This window comes from Muntiacus reevesi, chromosome 8 (genome assembly GCF_963930625.1).
Source record: "Muntiacus reevesi chromosome 8, mMunRee1.1, whole genome shotgun sequence".
NCBI lineage: Eukaryota > Metazoa > Chordata > Mammalia > Artiodactyla > Cervidae > Muntiacus > Muntiacus reevesi.
In genome coordinates, this window is record NC_089256.1 from 90,677,472 (window position 1) to 90,697,309 (window position 19,838).

General features: G+C 37.9%; 1 protein-coding gene across 2 annotated transcripts in view; it reads right to left on the reverse strand.

The window, feature by feature from the left end:
• Positions 1-1,573, reverse strand: part of MBNL1 (muscleblind like splicing regulator 1) — a 208,384-nt gene extending 206,811 nt beyond the window's left edge. Inside the window, exon 1 of one of the 2 annotated variants that reach the window (XM_065942607.1) lies at positions 1,553-1,573. The gene's annotated coding sequence lies outside the window, so the exon portion shown is untranslated. The remainder of the gene's footprint in view (positions 1-1,552) is intronic. The other variant, XM_065942618.1, reaches the window with a different exon arrangement.
• Positions 1,574-19,838: the final 18,265 nt, after the last annotated feature.

Sequence of the window (19,838 nt, forward strand, 5' to 3'; positions counted from 1 at the left end):
GTTTTCGCTTTGTTGTCATCAGTTATTCAGTGTAACACCGCACTATGTATAACATGCCCACAGAACTTAATAGTTCATGATGTCAAAATATCTCCTATTTAAAATTCTGGACATTTAAAAATGTTTCCATCTTTTGTTTTGAATAGAGAAAGACATTAAAAATGATATTGTTGCAAATAACTTAATGAAGTTCTATGGAAGTAGTTGTATTTAATTGTGTGACACGTAAAGATGAATGTGCATAATTTTAATGGTTTTCTCACAACTGTCAGCTTAATTTTAAAATGTTAATTAGTGAAGAACAGCAAACTTTAGTCAACAGTTTACTTCCTGAATTTATAACACTGTCAATCTGTTTTTGCTTTTTTTTCCTCCTAATAATCAAAAGACAGCCACTCTTGTTACAGCACTTGGCATGAAAATAGTTTTTTTAAAAAAGCTTTTTTCCAGGTAATGTAGTAGAACCAGTATGACAGTACTGTTTACCAAAATAGTAAAAATTAAATCCATTAATTGATTGAACAACCTAGACTCTCTTTTGGAAGCCATGCGATTATTCTAACTGAAAAAGCAAACCAAGTCAAGTGAGTGTTTGCATTATTATTTGAATATATATATATATATATGTGTGTGTGTGTGTTATATATATGTGTGTGTATAAGTGCATTTTTCTTTTAAAAGATGTATGAGATAAATTGTAATGATTTTGGCCAAAGTACATAGAAACCAACTGCTTTTAAAAGGAAGAGTTAAAAATTGTTGTATAAAGAATACAATTGTATTAAAAACAGTTAATTCATGTTAATATGTGTAAACATTACTCTAATTGGGACAAAAAATTGGAAAAAAATTACATTGTATTTAGATTACTTTAGAATTTCCTAGTGAGATCAGTTTCAACTTAGTTTGATCTCCAGTTACAAATCCAAATGGTCTTTGTTTTAGTTCTTGCTCTGTTGTTAAGCATTAAACTGTAAACTGATCTTAAGACAAACATGAATTAGTTTTTTTAAATCATATCATATACACTACAAATTGCTTTTCTAAAGTATTTAAATATCACTGTAATGTGATGATATGAAAAATAACACTGAAATGTCCTTTTAAAATAATACATTTTCACAGTGAGTAAACAAATGCAAGAATATCTTTTCCCCAGAAAATGTTCAACTAATAATATGCAAAATTAACAAACCAATATATGTAGGAGAATTTTAAAACGTTAAGAATTTACCGGAGCTGGGGAAGAAAAAAGTTCTCGAAATTTATCATGAATATTAAAGTTCTTTTAGCATAAGTTGTGTACAAACTTACAGTTAAAATAATTTAACGGTCAATGAGAACTTTTAAAATTTCCAGCTTTTTAAAGATTGTATGAAGTGGAGACATTGTAAATTTACTAAGCATTTTCATTTGAAATATTGACTACTTACTTGAGAGAGATATCTGGCTTAATTTAACTTAGTTTGTAATCTGGCCAGTATATAAATTGTTGTTCTATAAGTAACAACGCAAATAAAATGAAAAATAATAAGTAATACTTTCTTCTTACCTCTATGTCTTATTCACAGTTGCTTGTTGGGCTGCTTAGAGAATTGAATTAAGTTAACAGTACCTCAGAGAACTCTGCTCTCTGCTCTGCTCTCCTCTCTAGACACGTTTTTTTTTTTTCTCCCTCTCTGCAAAGCGACAGTCTACTGAAAGAGGAAGTGTGAAACACCACAGTCATTATGCTTTATAAATTCTACAGAGAACAGAAAATTATTCACAAAGCTTACACTTGAAATCATGGTAACAGCCTATAACTTGTGTGTATACATACAAAATTAATGTATATAGTTATACGTGTAAGCAAATTTTAGAAAAGTTATAGAAATCTATACTTAAGTAATGTTCATTTACATGAGGAAACATCTCCTCTGTGGTTAAATGATAATCATAGAAAAACAGAAAATATTGCTCTATGTGGAAGAAACTGTCAGACTGATAGATGAGGAACAAACTTGCTTTTTCATAAGGCTAATTAATGTAAAGTCTTTGGAGTATGACCTAAATGCTAACCTGACTATAGACACTTTGTAAAAAGAAAAAAACTTCAGTAAACAGGCATTTTCCTGGAATCTGAATAGTGGTTTTTTTACCTAAAAGTCTTAAACTTCCTTTCCCATGAATAGTTGCCTGTTTCATATAGATAAAGCATTGCAAAACTGAAACTGCTCCTTATTCATGAGCTATGGGCTCTCTCAACTTCAGCCACAAGAATAAAAAACAGGTGCAGATTCTGCAATGCTGAGCATTTCACTGGTTAATTTTCTCAGAAGATAGGGCATTAATTAAAAGTATCTATGGGACAGTAGGAACAATATTTGACGAAGGACATAAAGACAGTTGAGCAACACCCGTACTATCTCTAACTTCAAATAAGAGGAAATACTCGTGTGTATACTTCTCCCAGGTTACTGGGTCATAGAAGCAAACGGGTAGCCACAAATTTTATGTGGCGGTCCTTCCCACCCTCCCTTGCTGGTTGGGGAAGAGGTGGGGGTGGATTGCAAGAATAATTAAGTAATTATGCAAACCTCCACACATTGCAAGAGCTGCTTTCTGAACTCTAGAAACTGCCTTGCTCTCAGGGTATCGCACGCTGCTTTACTTAACCTTATTTTCAAAGAGGCAATAAAAAGTAATTAGGGGATGATTAAAAATGGAAACATTCTCCATTTCACCTAAAGTCATCCTTAATGCCAATTTGCAGTAAGTGAAAATAAGTGAATAAACACCACTAACAAAGCTCCCTCCCCCACCCCCGCCATACTGAAATCAAACCAAATAAAAACCCCACCATAGAGTCACCAATATGAAATTTGATTAAAAAAGCGAGATACTTATAGAAAAACTTTGAAGAAAAAGTTATTATTGATGTGGTCAACATTGCTTAGATACTATGGGTTTTGAGAGAATTTAAATATTACTGTATGTGAGTGCTATCATAAAACATTAAGCCCATCTGTTGCTCAAAGACCCAGGTTCACTCCTGGAAGCACAGTGCTCAATATCTCCAGATGATTTTAATGTGCTAGCTCAATATTTTGTCCCTTTTACCTGGGTGGTAGATGTATATCACTATTTCTCTAAAAATCCTTTCCAGGCTGGTGAATATGTTCAAGGTTCCTCCATCTCAAAAAATCTCCTCCGACTTTACTGCCCTTTATTTTTCTTTTTGAAAAAGTTGTCCCCATTGACTTCTTTCAATTGTTTAAAATTCTTTAGAAAATTATTTAATTTTGGCTGCACTGGGTCTTTGTTGCTTTATGCAGGCGTTCCCTAGTTATAGAGAGTTGGGGCTACTCTCTAGCTGCAGTCTATGGGCTTCTCATTGCAGTGACTTTTCTGCTTGCAGAGCATGGGCCCTAGGGCTCCTAGGCTTCAGTAGCTGCAGCACGTGGGCTGAGAAGTTGCGGTTCGCGAGCTTGGTTGCTCCACAGCATGTGAACTCTTCCTGGACCAGGGATGGAACCCGTGTCCCCTGCACTGGCAGGCAGATTCTTATCCACTGTCCCCAGGGAAGTCCTATTTTTGGCATTTTTAAAAGCATATATCCCAGAGGTATTGTTCGCACATTGTTGTACAATCACCAGGCTTCCCAGCTGGCGCTAGTGGTAAGGAGTCCTCTTGTCAATGCAGGAGACAGACATGGGCTCGATCCCTGGGTTGGGAAGAATCCCCTGAAGAAGGAAATGGCAACACACTCCAGTATTCTTGCCTGGGAAATCCCATGGACAGAGGAGCTTGGCAGGCTACAGTCCACGGGGTCATGAGTTGGACATGACTTATCGACTACACCACTACCACCAAGATTCCATTATTTGTCTATACTATATTTGTTTATCCAGTCCTCCTCTAATGGATATTTGGGTTACTTTCACCTCTTGGCTGTTGTGAATAATGCTGCTATGAACAGGAACATACAAATATCTGTCTCTACTTTCAATTCTTTTGTGTATATGTATGTGTGTGCATGCTCAATAGTGTCTGACTCTTTGCCACCCCATGTAGAGTAGCCCACCAAGGTCCTCTGTCCATGGGATTTTCCAGGCAAGAATACTTGAGACTGTTTTCATTTCCTACTCTAGGGGAACTTCCCGACCCATAGATCGAACTTGAGTCTCTGATGTCCTCTGCTTTGGCAGATGGATTCTTATATACCTAGAAGTTAGGTTGCTGGATTATCTGATTTTCTTTTCTTTTAATTTTTGAGGAACTGCCATACTGTTCAATCTTCCTATCTTCCTTATTTGTCATGCCTCTGCCTTCTGATTTCTGTCTCTACTATGTATCAAGACTCTTGACAAAGTCATAGAATGCTCTTGATACCAAATCCAAATGACAACTCAAAGCCCTGGTATTTGACCTCTTTGCAACATGGGCCACCATTGACCACTTCCTCCTCCTTGAAGTGTTCTTTCTGCTTGAGTTCTTTACTTCACCTTCTCCTGATTATGTAGCAATTGCTTCTTTGATTTTCTTATAGGGCTCCTTTAACTGTGTTCATCCACTAAAGGTTGGAATTTCTCAGGGTTCTGTTCTGGGCCTGCCCAGATTTTTACCCACAATTTCCTTAATATACATACATGGTTTCAGTAGGCAAATATGAATTGCTCCCAAACCTGTCTCCAACCTAGGTATCTCCCTAAAGAAGTTTTGACCAGCGCAAAATACAAGATCATTTTACTTGTGATCTTGTGGAAACGATTTTGCCTGGAGGCAGTCAGATCAGCCTGAATTAATTTTCACTTCTATTGTTTAACTTGGGGCATGCCAGACATTATTTCTGAGGTGTCTTTCCTCACCCATAAAGTGGGACCTTAAATGACCTTCTTAGAAAGTTATTGAAAGGTGATTTTCTTAACATTAAAAAAAATTATGAAATAAAGATTACTCAAATTCTTAACGATGTTTATAGTATAAAAAGTACAGGTAAATCAAAAGACTATTCTATTTCCCTCTAACATGATTCTTCTCCTCAGAGGTAATCAATTTGATACATATCTTTGCAGATCTATTTCATGTGTCATCATATATGTATATATTATATATATATCACATACGGAATTAAATAATTTTGTGGGTTTTTAAATGGCCATAACATCATACTTTGGAGAAGGCAATGGCAACCCACTCCAGTACTCTTGCCTGGAAAATCCCATGGGCAGAGGAGCCTGGTAAGCTGCAGTCCACGGGGTTGCGAAAAGTCGGACACGACAGAGACTTCGCTTTCACTTTTCACTTTCACTTTTCATTTCCATGCATTGGAGAAGGAAATGGCAACCCACTCCAGTGCTCTTGCCTGGAGAATCCCAGGGAAGGGGGAGCCTGGTGGGCTGCCGTCTCTGGGGTCGCACAGAGTCGGACTCGACTGAAGTGACTTAGCAGCAGCAGCGGCAGCAACATAATACTTATGTTTTTCACTGTGACGTTTTTTAACTTGAAAATATAACTTGGGGCTTCCCTAGTGGCTCAGTGGTAAAGGATCCACCTGCCAATGTAGGAGACACGAGTTCGATCCCTGACCCAAGAAGATGCCACATGCGGCCGAGCAACTAAGCCCATGCACCAAAACTATTGAGCCTGTGCTCCGGAGCCCTGGAGCCACAACTGCTGAGCCCACGCACTGCAACTACTGAAGTCCACACGACCTAGAGCCCTTGCTCTGCAACAAGCAAAGTCACTGCGATGAGAAGTCCACACAGCAATGAAGACACAGCATGGCCAAAGATACACACACAAATAAACGGAGTTATAAAAAATGCAACTTGAAAATAGGGCTTCCCCAGTGGCTTGGTTGGTAAAGAATCTGTCTGCAGTGCAGGAGACTCAGGTGTGACCCCTGGGTTGGGAAGATGCCCTGGAGAAGGGAATGGCAAGCCATGCCAGTACTCTTGCCTGGAGAATCCCATGGACCAAGGAGCTGGGCAGGCTACAGTCCATAGGACTGCAGAGAGTCGGACATGACTGTGCAATCGGCTGTTATTGTTGCTACAGCTGGAAAATTCTCTAAGTTATTCTTTTGAACCCATTCACAAATATCTAACCCCCCGGTTGATAGAATTTGTGTAAATTCTTCACAACTGAAAATAGTGTAGCCAGTCAACAGCATTATAAATGCCTCTTTCAAAGTATGTGCAAGTCTTTCTTTAAGGTAGATATGGGAAAGTAGAATTATTGGAATGTATATACATTTGAAATATTAATCGTCACTGCCAAATTGCCCAGTCAAGAAAAGTTTTATCCATTTGAACTTCCAACATGTCCTGGTTTTTGACTCTTTTTCCAGTATTTGATATACTTAAACTTTTAAAGATTTGCCAATCTGATGGACAAGAAAATGGTGTCCTAATATTTTTAATTTGTACTCTCTGATTACTATGGAGATTGAACTTATTGTGATGTTTGTATCTCACTTTTTAATTCCTGTTTTGTAAATTGTGTGTTCTTTCATTCTAGACATTTTATTGGATAACCGTCAACTTCTTATTGATTTGTAGGGTTGAATTTATCTTGTTTCAACGTATTATCATCATTCTTCCTTTTTAAGGCTCCAGTAATTGGCTATTGTAGCTTTTTGAGATGACTCTAATATTCATTGGTAATATGCTTGCTTTTTGGAACAGTGAGATGACCCAGGTTTATTTTGTACATTTCCTACCACAGGTCTGAGCTTAGTCATTTCTCTAAAGGACCTGGTTCCTTTTAGTAGGACAGAGTTTTTTCAGACCACAATTTAGACCTTAATGGTGTTCATTGCTACTGGAGTTCATTGGTACTGGAGTTTATTGCTACTGACATTGCAAGAGTTCATTGCAACTCTTATCTCAAGCATTAGAGTTGGTCAATAAAATGTTTGGTCTTTCTACATGCCAAGTAGCACACACTTGAAAGATATATTTAAATATGTATTGGAAGTTTATGAGTCAATATTACATCATATTTTGCATTAAAAATAAGATAGGAATAATGTATCTGGTATAAGAAAATATATTTTAAAAGTGAAAATTGGACATCACTTTCTCATGAAAGGATATTTTGATAGAGGTAGTAATGTAGTAACTGTCATAGCTTGCACTTTGAATATTCAAAGTATTCTTCCAAAGAAATGTCAAAAATCATGTAGATTGGAGAAATATTACACAGCTTTCATACTTTCCACTATTTTGATTCACAATTATCATGACTCTCAATCTCTCAGCTTCCTTCATTTTTTCTTGCTAGTATGCAATTACCACTTAAAAGTAAGAAAGCAGCTGTGCATATATCCCTGAAAACAGACTTCAATTAGAGTAAAATAGATGTGTCCATGCTTTTAGCCACTATTTTTTTCTTAAGACATATTTTCATGGTCACTTTAAAAGTACAGAAGTAGCAATATTTCAGTTGCTTTCTGCAGATTTCAGTGGTGAGAGAAGTACTTCTGATTCACGGATTTTTTTTTAACTTATTGAAATGGCCTTAATGTTTAAGCATTCATATAATGTTTTCTGTTTTGTGTTTGTGCAGCTAGAGAATCAAAGAGGAAAGCACTGTCTGATTATTCTCAAATGCCTTTAGCTTCCAGTTCCTTATCTGAAAAAAGGAATGAGAACATCAACTTCAGTAGTGACTGAGGATTATTTGTATACTCAGGTAAAGTGAAGTGAAGTCGCTCAGTCGTGTCCGACTGTGACCCCCATGGACTGTAGCCTACCAGGATCCTCAGTCCATGGGATTTCCCAGGCAAGAATACTGGAGTGGGTTGCCATTTCCTTCTCCAGGGGATCTTCCCTACCCAAGGATCAAACCCGGGTCTCCTGCATTGCAGGCAAAGGCTTTACCCTCTAATCCACCAGTTTCCTGATAAATATGATGCTGATATTTCTACATCTAATTTAAGAACACACAATTGGACAACAATTTTTCTTCTAATTTTTGGATGTATATTTATTTATTGGAAAACATCCCAGAAAGTTTACAAATTAAGTCACATCTACTATAAAGAAAGCCGAGTGCTGAAGAATTGATGCTTTTGAACTATGGTGTTGGAGAAGACTCTTGAGAGTCCCTTGGACTGCAAGGAGATCCAACCAGTACATCCTAAAGGAAATTAGTCCTGAATATTCATTGGAAGGACTGATGCTGAAGCTGAAACTCCAATACTTTGGCCACCTGATGAGAAGAGCTGACTCATTTGAAAAGACCCTGGTGCTGGGAAAGATTGAGGGTAGGAGGAGAAGGGGATGACAGAGGATGAGATGGTTGGATGACATCACCGACTCAGTGGACATGGGTTTGGGTGGACTCTGGGAGTTGGTGACGGACAGGGAGGCCTGGCATGCTGCAATCCATGGGGTGGCAAAGAGTCAGACATGAATGAGCAACTGAACTGAACTGAACTGAGGCCCGCATTTATATTATATTTATTGCATTCATTAAAAAGGATGAATGAAAAAAGCCAGGAATATCAGAGATTTGTAGAGAGTCATTTATTCTTCTATTCAATATCAATTATCTGCTATATGTAAGGAGATATACAAGGGGCTAGGAACGTGAAAAGAATAATTGGAGTCTACAGGTTATTCTCTGTTTCACTCTTTCCTGCTCTGCTCCTTTGCCAAGAAGCTGATCTCTACTCACAACATTACTAGGCTCCCTTGCCTTCTTCTTTTGGTTAAATTTAGCCAGTGGGTGTACCAGCATGATACAGAGAAGAAAGAATTTGGAGGATTTCTTTTATCCACTTCATCCCAGCAGGCACAGTTTAGGAATGGCAGAATTCCTCTCCCTCCAGCTGCAGATCTGCTCTGGCTGTTGTTCTTCCTCAGACATACCTCTGACTGAGTTCCATGAACATGGTTTTTCTTGCCTTTCTTGGTCTAGAGGTGGCAACAGCTTCTGACCGTCACTAACCTGCAGTAGGGTATGACAGAGGATGAGATGGTTGGATGGCATCACCGACTCAGTGGACATGGTGGAATCCTGGAGACGGTGATGGACAGGGAGGCCTGGAGTGCTGCGGTTCATGGGGTCACCAAGAGTCAGACACGACTGAGCAACTGAACAACAAACCTGTATGTGCTTCATTGTACCTGGTTGGTTCCTAATTATTTCAACGCTTCTCATTCATTCCTTCATTAAATCACCTGACATTGATCCTTTAAAATGCACCATCTCAGGCAGACCTTACCCTCAACATCGACATTAGTCCTGTTATTCAATCAAATTATACATGTTACTGATACTTTGAAAGTGACATATTACGAGGTGTACCACTTCAGAGGGAACACAAAAGTAAAAAACTCTAGAAGATGCCCTAGGCTAGGGGAATCAAGGATCACAGTTTGGACTGTATGTTGGACAGTCATGGAAGTCAGAGGAAGAGGACTGTACTCTTGGAGCTGCATGTGATAAGCTGTATGGGAGATGTGAGGCAGGGCTGGGAAAGGGGATTGTGAGGAAGCCAGAGAGGAGGAATCAAGATGGTGTAAGGAATGGTGTCTTGAAATAGGACTCCTGATCCTGAAGAATCAAAAAAGTGCCTTTAACTTGAGCAATCTGGTCTTTCAAGTATCTGTACTTTTTCTTACCCACATTACTGATTTTTCTTTTTCCTTCTGGAAACAAGTTTCATGGCTTTTCTCTGAGGAGTAGGCTCATCCTTTGTATCAGTCCAGATAAAGTGAGTGGAACTGATTGTCCTCCCACTCTAACATCAGTGCAACATGACCAAGATCTGGCAAGCAAATTTTAAGCCTTTTCCTTTGCTACAGTGATTGGTTCAAAGATGGGCATGGGATTCAAGCAAGCCAATGAGACTTATTTCTGGACATTATGAACTCTGCTTTTGCTGAGGCTGGCTAGCGAGAAGAGTGAGCTCTGATGACAGCATCAGAGTCCCCGACTCCAGCTGTGTCTCCCCGCTGTCTCTGCTCTCTTCATTTACTGAGCCACAGCGTTCTTGGACTTCTGTCACTTGCAACTACAGACTCCTTTACATCAGGAAGGAAACGCTGGAGGAGGGGCGTGTTTTCTTTTCTCAAAGTATAGGATATCATCAATAAAAGAAAGCATTTTCACTACTCCAAGACTAGGATTGTTCAACAGAAACAATACAAGCCAAGTTTATCACTTAAAATTTTCTAGTTATTACTTTAAAGAGAAATGGGTGAAATGAATTTTAATAAGGTATGTTATTTAACACAATATGTAGAAACATTACCATTTCAATACATAATCAATATAGACAGCATATCATTTAATTTTTAAATAAGTAAAATTAAACAACAGTTAAAAATTCAGTTTTCAGTCACATTAGCACATTTCAAGTGTTCAGTAATATTGGACAACACACCTGTAGACCAGAGTCTAGAGTACAGGAGGAATTAATAGAAGTCCAGTTGAAATTGAGTCTTCAGTCAAAGCTTAAGGTCTCAGAATAGGGTCATAGTTCATATTTTTGAACAGGAAATAGCTTAAGGAAAATAATGCTTCAATAAAAATAATCTGGCACTTACAGCATTCTTAAAGCTTTCTTGATTTCCTACTCAAATTAATGATGCCTTTTTCTATAATCCTCTTGTATGGAGTCATAAGGACGTATGTCAGAATCTCTAGGGGCAGAAACATTTATTCACTTAAAGTAAGGCAACCAGGGAAATAATCTGGTGTTGAACAGACCTCTTTCAAGAACTTGCCCACACAGTTCCTTTGTCCCAAATGAGATTTGGAACATTCCCATGGCCTTATATGTTGTGCCGATTTCTGATTACTGCTTCTAGATAATCAGGTACAATGCTGTGATAGAATCAAATGTATGGTGAACAAATAATTAAAACTTTTTTCCTAATGTATCTTGACTTGAGACCTACTCAAATAGGAAGGCAGTAAAAGTCTACAGTAAAAAAAAATATGCTATATATTGTCAGTTCCAAAGTGGGGAAAAGGTGCTTTACTTTTCTTTGATCCCATCCCAGGTTCTTGCTCATAAATGTTTCTCAAAAAAGTATATTTGGAACTAGGGAATTATAAAATATAAATAATAGTATTTCAAATATCCTTGGATAAGTAATATAAAATAAAACAGAACACTTTAAAAATATTTTTCCATTTTAAATTTGTTTAACATATTTGACATATTTAACATATTTGAATAACTTCTGGTCAACATTCTATTTTCTTTCCATCTTTTCATAAACATAGAATGATTTGAAGATATAATACTTTTCATTCCTGGAACATTCATTATGATTTTAATCACATGATTATATGAATTCTAAGAGTTTTCATTTGCTGGCAGATGAATTACATTAACAAAAAACTTTTTTGTGAGAAACACTTTTCTGTAAGAACATTTCAGATTACTGAGGAGAGGCATTTTATATGGTTAGTGAAATACTCTGTTTCTGCCAACTGGAGAGAGTTATGTTTGTTATTTCTATGGTGAAACAAAGAAAGGATATGTTCTTCTTTAGCGGCACAAACCGCTACAGCTGAGAAATATGTTTCAAAATAGGGATCAGGTCAGGAAAAAATGTCCCTAGAGGGAAGTTGGTGGGAATAGGTCACACCTAAGACGGGAGAAAACAATGTAACCGGCATTGATGGTGGCTGCAGCAAACCACAGCCCCTGCAAGATGGCTGTAGCCCCTTTTCTAACAAGACTTTCAGCAAACAATGGTGTTCTGTAATGTTGGAAGCTCTCGTAAAAATGACACATTGGCGTCCTTTATTTGGTTTTGTCTGTTTTGAGCAATGGCGAGATATGCCTTTGAGAATGTTGTGGGGATTCAGTTTGAGAACTGTAAGAATTAAAAGAGAAGAAATATTTCTTAGTGGGATTTAATCTCTGCTCCTTGGGAGTGGCTGTCTTTGTCAATAAAGTTAACTATTTTTTGCTTTTGGAGACCAGTTCTGACATTTGATGGCTATGAATATCAATTTGGTCACTACTGACTGAGCCCTTGGTGGTCATATTATAAAGCTTTACAACATGCCTTTTGTTAGAAAACATTTATATGAGCCTTAATGCATTCTGTTCTTCCCCAAAGCCAATTAGCAGCAGTTACTCAGCTTTCAGAAGGCTTAAAATTAAGTCACTTATGTTTCATAGTAACTGAAAACTCATAGAAATATCAAAGCCCAAATCCTTTATCCTCTGTTTTCAATGAGTCAGTGGTTTTCAGTGTTTTCAGAGTGTTGGACATGAAGCACTTTTGCGTCCTGAAAATACTTTTATTTTGGATGGATAGATAAATAGATAGGAATGTAGATAAAATATATGTACACATACACACTATGGATATAAATGGATTTTTTGATGAATGGTAGTAATAGAAGTAATCAACTGGGACTCTTACTATTCGCTTTTTATATATAACCTTCCAGATCCATATATATGGGACTTCCCAGGTGGTGCTAGTGGTAAAGAACCCACCTAAGGATGCAGGAGATGTAAGAGATGCAGGTTCGAGCCCTGGATCAGGCGATCCCCTGGAGAAGGGGATGGCTACCCACTCCAGTATTCCTACCAGGAAAATTCCATGAACAGAGGAGCCTGGTGGGCTACAGTCCATGGGGTCACAGAGTCAAACATAATGGAAGTGACTTATAGCACATACATATATATAAATTTTTCAGAAACAGATTACATAAAAATATAGCAGACTCCTATATATAACTGCCATTTTATATTTATGATTCACAGACTGGGAAAGTTCTTAATGACAAAACTATTACACATTCAATAACACTTCTTATTCATACCATCACCTACATACCTTTGAACAATAGTAGCACATTTTCTTCTGAGAAGGCAATGGCACCCCACTCCAGTACTCTTGCCTGGAAAATCCCATGAACAATGGGGTCTCGAAGAGTCGGACACGACTGAGCGGCTTCACTTTCACTTTTCACTTTCATGCATTGGAGAAGGAAATGGCAGCCCACTCCAGTGTTCTTGCCTGGAGAATCCCAGAGACGGGGGAGCCTGGTGGGCTGCCGTCTAAGGGGTCGCACAGAGTCGGACACGACTGAAGCAACTTAGCAGCAGCACATATTCTTACAGACCACATATATCCACACTGCTGAAATACCTGTGGATGCGTGGTTTGGAGATCTCACATTAAAAATTTGTCTCTCACACATAGAACCATTGAAATCGTTTAACAACAAGCCAACCTTGCATGGCAATGCTGTTTGCTCTACATTCAAAGTAAGTCCGCCTGCCATAGCTTCTGTTGCTGCTAAGAAACACACATGGAATAGTTGCTACAAACCAGAATAGGCCTCAACTTGTAAGAGACAGGCTTGGGAATCAGCCTGTCTGATCATGTAATTATGTGACTTCAGGAATTAATCATTAGTGGTTCTTAGGTTAAAGGGGATTGAGATGTATTCATAATTTTTTTTGCACAAAACCTGGTAAGACTTCTAAAACAGGAGAAGATCTGGAAGAGGTCTTTAAAGAAGGAGCTGTAATATTTGAGCAAGTTATTTGAGGAAATGAAGGTTTCAGGGAGATGTGTAGTCAAAATCCAAAAGAAATATCCACTGAGTAGTATATAGAGGATGATCAAGAAATCAAAATTCAGAAAAGAATTTATGTTAGAAGCAGAAGATGTATTTAGAAATGACAAATTTCTTTTTAATTTGGAAGCAAAATTCAAAATAAAGGTAAGTTCAGAAAATAATATGATGAAAAATTATGTAATGACTGTCAGAATAAAGAAAACTATTAATGCCTGGGTATGTTTTTGTTAGGTAGATTTTCTTCATATAGTTCATTTAAAAATCAAACTTTGAAGCACAAGGAGTGGTTGTTAAAGTGTTGGGGATATTATAAAAGAAAATGGAAAGGGAAAAGCACCTTAGGGAGATATAACTCATGTAATGTACATGACACACACTCAAAAAACCTTTAGAAAAATGACTCATTGGAATTATTTAAAATCGCAGAGACTCATCAAAGAAGGAAGGTTAACTATGACATGATATAACATGTTCTAAGTTATTTGGTCTCCACAGTCATTTGATTATAACTCTTTGGCTGATTAATTTCAGAAATACAGACAGACTCCAAGTTTAACTGGGATGTGATCCAAAAGTTAACTTGCATTTCAGTTGTTTGAATTTGCTCCCCCCTAGTTATAAGATTGTACTCTGTTGTTAACTCTCCTGACTGGTTCTTAAAAGTCTATTTAACATGTTAGCCAAGATTGCCATCTTCTTTATAGTTTCCCTTGTGGCTCAGATGGTAAAGAATCTTCCTGCAATGAGGGAGACCTGGGTTTGATCCCTGGGTTGGGAAGATCCCCTGGAGAAGGGAATGGCCACCCACTCCAGTATTCTGGGCTGCAGAATGCCATGGACTGTATAGTCCATGGGGTCACAAAGAGCTGGATGTGACTGAGTGACTTTCACTTTCACCATCTCCTTTAGGAGCCTTTATCCATTGTATATGGACTTCCCCGGTGGCTCAGTGGTAAAGAATCTGCCTGCCAAACAGGAGATGCTGGTTCTGTCTCTGGGTTGGGAAGATCCCCTGGAGAATGAAACGGCAACTCACTCCGGTATTCTTGCCTGGGAAATCCCATGGACAGAGACCTGTGGGGTACAGTCCACAGGGTCACAAAGAGTCGGACACAACTTATTGACTAAACAACAGCAGCAACAATACACCATCAATAGGAAGCAGCAATTGCTAGGTCTGATAACAGAACAGTGGTTATATTTAGCACACAAAAAATAGTTGTTTATGGCTATGTAACAGATTATCACAAACTTAGCGGCTTAAAATAATACAAATTTACTAATACCGTATGGTGTCTGTGGGTCAGGTATCCATATAGCTTGGCCCTGTTCTTTGATCACAATCTCAAACTGCAGAAACCGAGGCACTATTCAAGGTTGCTCTTCTTACCTGAAGCCAAGGGTCCAGACTCAAAACAGACTGTGGGCAGAATTCTGTTCCTTGTGGTTTTAGGACTGATGTGCCCATTTTCTTACTTGCTGATGATGAGCGGCTGCTCTGTGCTCCGAGAGAATTCATTCTCTGCCACCCGGGTCCCTCTGGCTTCAAGGTAGTAGTGGAGGCCATCTTGCATATCATATCCTTCTCATGCGTTGAATTTCTGACTTTCTCTGTCTTTGATCTCTAGGCCGAGTTTTAAAGTGCTCATGTGATAAGGCCAGGCCCACTTAGAAAAATCTTCCTATTTTAAGGTTAACTGATTTAGAATCTTAATTACTTTTGCAAAATCCTTTAAAACAATTCCTAGGTTGGTGTTTGATTGAATTAAGTAGGAGAAAATATGTGCATAACAGGGCCTGAGAATCTAGGGGCACCATCTTGGAATTCTGCCTATCACAAACCCTGTCGATTTGCAATACATGACGACATATGAAGGAAGGAGTGACATGATGCATGGGATTTGCATTGAGAGAATACAGCAAGGATAAAAAGACAGAGGGAAAGCTTCCCCGGTGACTCAGTGGTAAAGAGCCTGCCTGCCAATGCGTGGGACGCAAGTTTGATCCTGGTCCGGGAAGGTCGCGCAGGCCGTGGGGCAGCTAAGCCTTTAGGGCACAGCTGCCCAGCCAGTGCTCCGGAGCCCGGGGATCTCAGACATGAGGCCCGCCTGCCCAGGGCCCAGGCTCTGCGGCAAGAGAAACTATTGCAGTAAGAAGCCTGTGCACTGCAACTAAAAAGTAGTCCCTACTCACTGCAACTGAAGAAGACCCACTCAGTGATGAAGTCCCAGTGCAGCTCAAAAATAAAAAAATAAATACATTTTGTTTTAAAAAATAGAGTGAGGAGTAGTACAATAAAATTGGCAAAATGTAAAGAATTGCTGAAATGGAATGATAGGTATCTAGGGGTTTATTTTACTACCCTTTCTGCGTCTATTATGTTTTAAAATATCCACTAAAATTTTAAGTAAATAAATAATGTGTCCTTCAACCTTGACCCTGAGACCTAAACCTCAATGTCATTGAACCGTAATCTTGTTGAATCTCATAGCCTGCGTCCTTCCTTTCTTCTGAATCCCTTGTCTAATCATTTTTCAACCTTTTAAAGCCATGGAAGAAATTGGTACTGAGGCATCCCAAGGCAGACTTGGTATGGCCAGGGCGGTAGATGTTAGTGCGTGGATAAAGACTAGAACATTTGCTATGCTAAGGTGAGGAGTATGTCTGAGGTAGAGATCTCTAGCCAAAAGGGCAACAGTGGTTGGAAGGAGTAAAGGGAAAAAAAAGGCCTGAAAAAGAGGAACTGTCTTTCATACAAACGTTAGCAACAACTGTAGAAGGAATGATAGAATTAGCAAATTGCTATTATGCAATCTGCGATGTAACAGGAAATTTAGACAAGGATGTCAGAGATGTGAAATCAATTGGTGAAAGTTTATCAGAGAACAGAATACTCACAGTTTTAAAATATCATCCTGAAAATAGCTTTTCTTTTTAATTACCAAGGGAAAATGTATCTCTATAATGGAGAGATCTTGCAATTACTACGTTAACGAAGCTGTGTAATTTAAGATAACCAATAGTAAGACAATGTAATTTTATGTGATTCCTGACTAATGCAATGAGATCTAAATACTATTACTTATGCAATATTTTTCCCAAAATGTTTAATTTTAATACAATCATAAGAAAGTAATCATCCAGGGAATTCCCTGGCAGTCCAGTGGTTAGGACTCTGAGCTTTCTTTGCCAAGGGCCTGGGTTTGGTCCCTGGTTAGGGAACAAAGATCCCACAAGCTGCCTGGCATGGCCCAAATCATTATCATTATCACCCAATCTACTGGCCTGAACTCTCATAAAATTCAGTGTCAGTAAATGGAGAAACTAAAAGCATAGGAATTGTTTTAGATTAAAATACTTAACCAAATGTAGCTTCACTGGTGGCCCAAAGGTAAAGAATCTGCCTGCCAATGCAGGAGACACGGATTCGATTCCTAGTTTGGGAAGATGCCCTGGAGAAGGAAATGGCAACCCACTCTAGTATTCTTGCTTGGGAAATTCCGTGGACATAGGAGATATATGACTCCTTAATGACTAAACCACCATTGCCACTTAACCAAAAGCCATAAATGAGCTTTGACTGGATCCTAGTTTGAAGAAAGAGTTTATGAATACATGTTGGAGCAAAAAATTTGAGTATGTTTATATTAGATGTTATAATTTAGTTACTATTTGATAATCTTGAGAGTAATAATAGCATTGTGCTTTTATAGGAAAATATTCTAAACAGGAGATGTGCTCAAAAATACTTAAAAGAGATGAAATATTAGTGATTTTCAACAGCAAATTTAATATACATACATGCATATACATGTGTGTGCATATTAGGACAGAACAAACAAATTTGCCAAATGTTAATAATTGGTGAAGATTATATAGGTTTTATTGTAATATTCCTTCAACTATTTTGTAGGTTTAAACTTTCAAATATAAAGGGAAAAAAATCACACAACTTTTCTTGATTTTAGTCTTTACTCCTGTAAAATGAGGGCCTTTAGAATGAATTATCTCTAAGTTCTTGACTATTCTTTGTGTATGCGTGCGTGCTTGCTAAGTTACCTCAATCGTGTCTGACTCTTGGCAATCGCATGGACCATACATAGCCCACCAGGTTCCTCTGTCCATGGTATTCTCCAGGCAAGAACACTGGAGTGGGTTGCCATGCCCTTCTCCAGGGGATCCTCCTGACCCAGGGATTGAACCTGTGTCTCTTATGCCTGCCGTATTGGCAGGTGAGTTCTTTACCGCTAGGGCCACCTGGGAATCCCTTGAGTATATATAAATTAAACCAAAGACAAGGCAACAGGTGACTTATTCAATAATTTAATAAAACAGACTGGAAGGATGAGAAATGTGATGCAGATGATATGTGCAGTTCATTTAAAACAATTTTTTAAATAACATATATTCCACTGCCTTGCACATAATTAGTTATGGTTTTTTTGATTTGTTGATGGAATTATGCTACACTTTGATTCTTTAAAAATATTAAATGTCATAAAAGCCCAACTTATTTCCATTTTGAGAATAACAGTTGATATATATATATATATATTTATATGTATATATAAAGCCCTGTATTTATTTTAAATTCAGAGTATATTTTTTGAGAAAAATAGAAATTCATCAGTGATTATCTATCAATTATTTTGGAGAGTTTTTTAAAACTACAGAAATTTTTTACATATGATATATTATTCAAATGCTAAACATTATTGTCTTCTATTAGTTCTTAAGGAAGTAATTTTAATTTTTCATTCAGCAGACTAAATGTCTTGGTTCTTTAACAGGTAGTAAATTGGAAGAATTAACAGTTCTCAAATGGTGAATATTGATTAAAAATTAATCTTGTTGAATTACATTTACAATTAGGTAGCAATATTGAAGGATAGAAACATGTAAAAATTACTCTAAATATAAGAATTTTAGCTGTTTTACTTAAAAAGTCCCAAAATGTTACACAGAGAATGTATATAAAATGTACTGTATTGTTGCTGAATCATTTTCCTTGCTCATGGTGATATAAAATATTATTTCGAAAGATAAGAAAGGTGAAGTTTCTCTTTCAGTTAGAAAGAAAAATGTAAGCAAATAAAGATATGTTTCACAGATGATTTCCTGCCTATACTGTAAATCTTAATCAATCTTTTATGAATAATTTTTGACATCTTGTCTTTCCTTTAATGCTTTATTTATACTGGAATATTCTATTGAAATTGTTACACATCTAAATCTATCATAATTTTCTGATTAAAATTGCATTCAAAGAGGAAAAAAATGAAAAAAATTTATCCAAAGTTCAGATTTTTACTCTCTATTTTACTACATATTAATATAACGTGTTGTGTAGTTAAGAATGAAAGCAAACATGATGTACAAGGATAGGACATATCCTGGTAGGTTTTCAGCAAAGTACCAATATTAAAAGATTGGTCCAGAATATGTGGCTTTTTTAAACGCAGTGCTGATTTTTTCATTTATTTATTTTTGGCTGTGCTGGGCCTTCACTGCTGTGAGCTTTCTCGCACAGAAAAAGCAGCGTGTTGCCTCTCGTTGCGGTGCACGGGTTTCTCAATGGGGCGGCCCCTCTTGTGCGGCGCGGGCTTCAGGCAGGTGGCCTTCGGGGCTCGCGGCATCTGAGCCCCGCGGCCGCAGCTCGCCGGCTCTGGAGCGCCTGACCCGTAGTTGTGGGCTCAGGCTTGGCTACCCCGTGGCAGGGGGGATCTCCTGGGCCAGGGGTTGAACCCGCGTCTCCTGAGCTGGCAGGCAGATTCTTTACCACTGAGCCACCAGGGAAGCCTCAGAATACGTTTTTTAAAAAAGAAATAACATTTTTATTCTAAAGATGGTATTTGCTTCTTATTTGAACTTTATAGGTTCCTGATAACTAATCGGAGCACATTTCTGGTCTGGCTTCGTATTAATATTTAGATTTTCTTCTTAGGCAAGAAAATCACAGATCATGAACCTACACATCAAATGGTTATTTTGTCTTTGACCCCCTTAATGACATCTAAACTTATGGGCAAATTAATTTTATAAACCTTAGTCATGTTGGTACATTTTTAAGTGATTCTTTTTTCTTATGAAACACACATAAAATTACTGAAAGTTAAAAATTAATTCTGGGTACTTTCTTGGTGGTCCAGGGGTTAAGACTCTGTGCTTCCACTGCAGGGGGTACAGGTTCAATCGCTTGTTGGGGAACTAAGATCTCACAAGCTTGGGCAGCGTGGCCACACAGACACACAGACACACACACACACACACACAAAGAATTC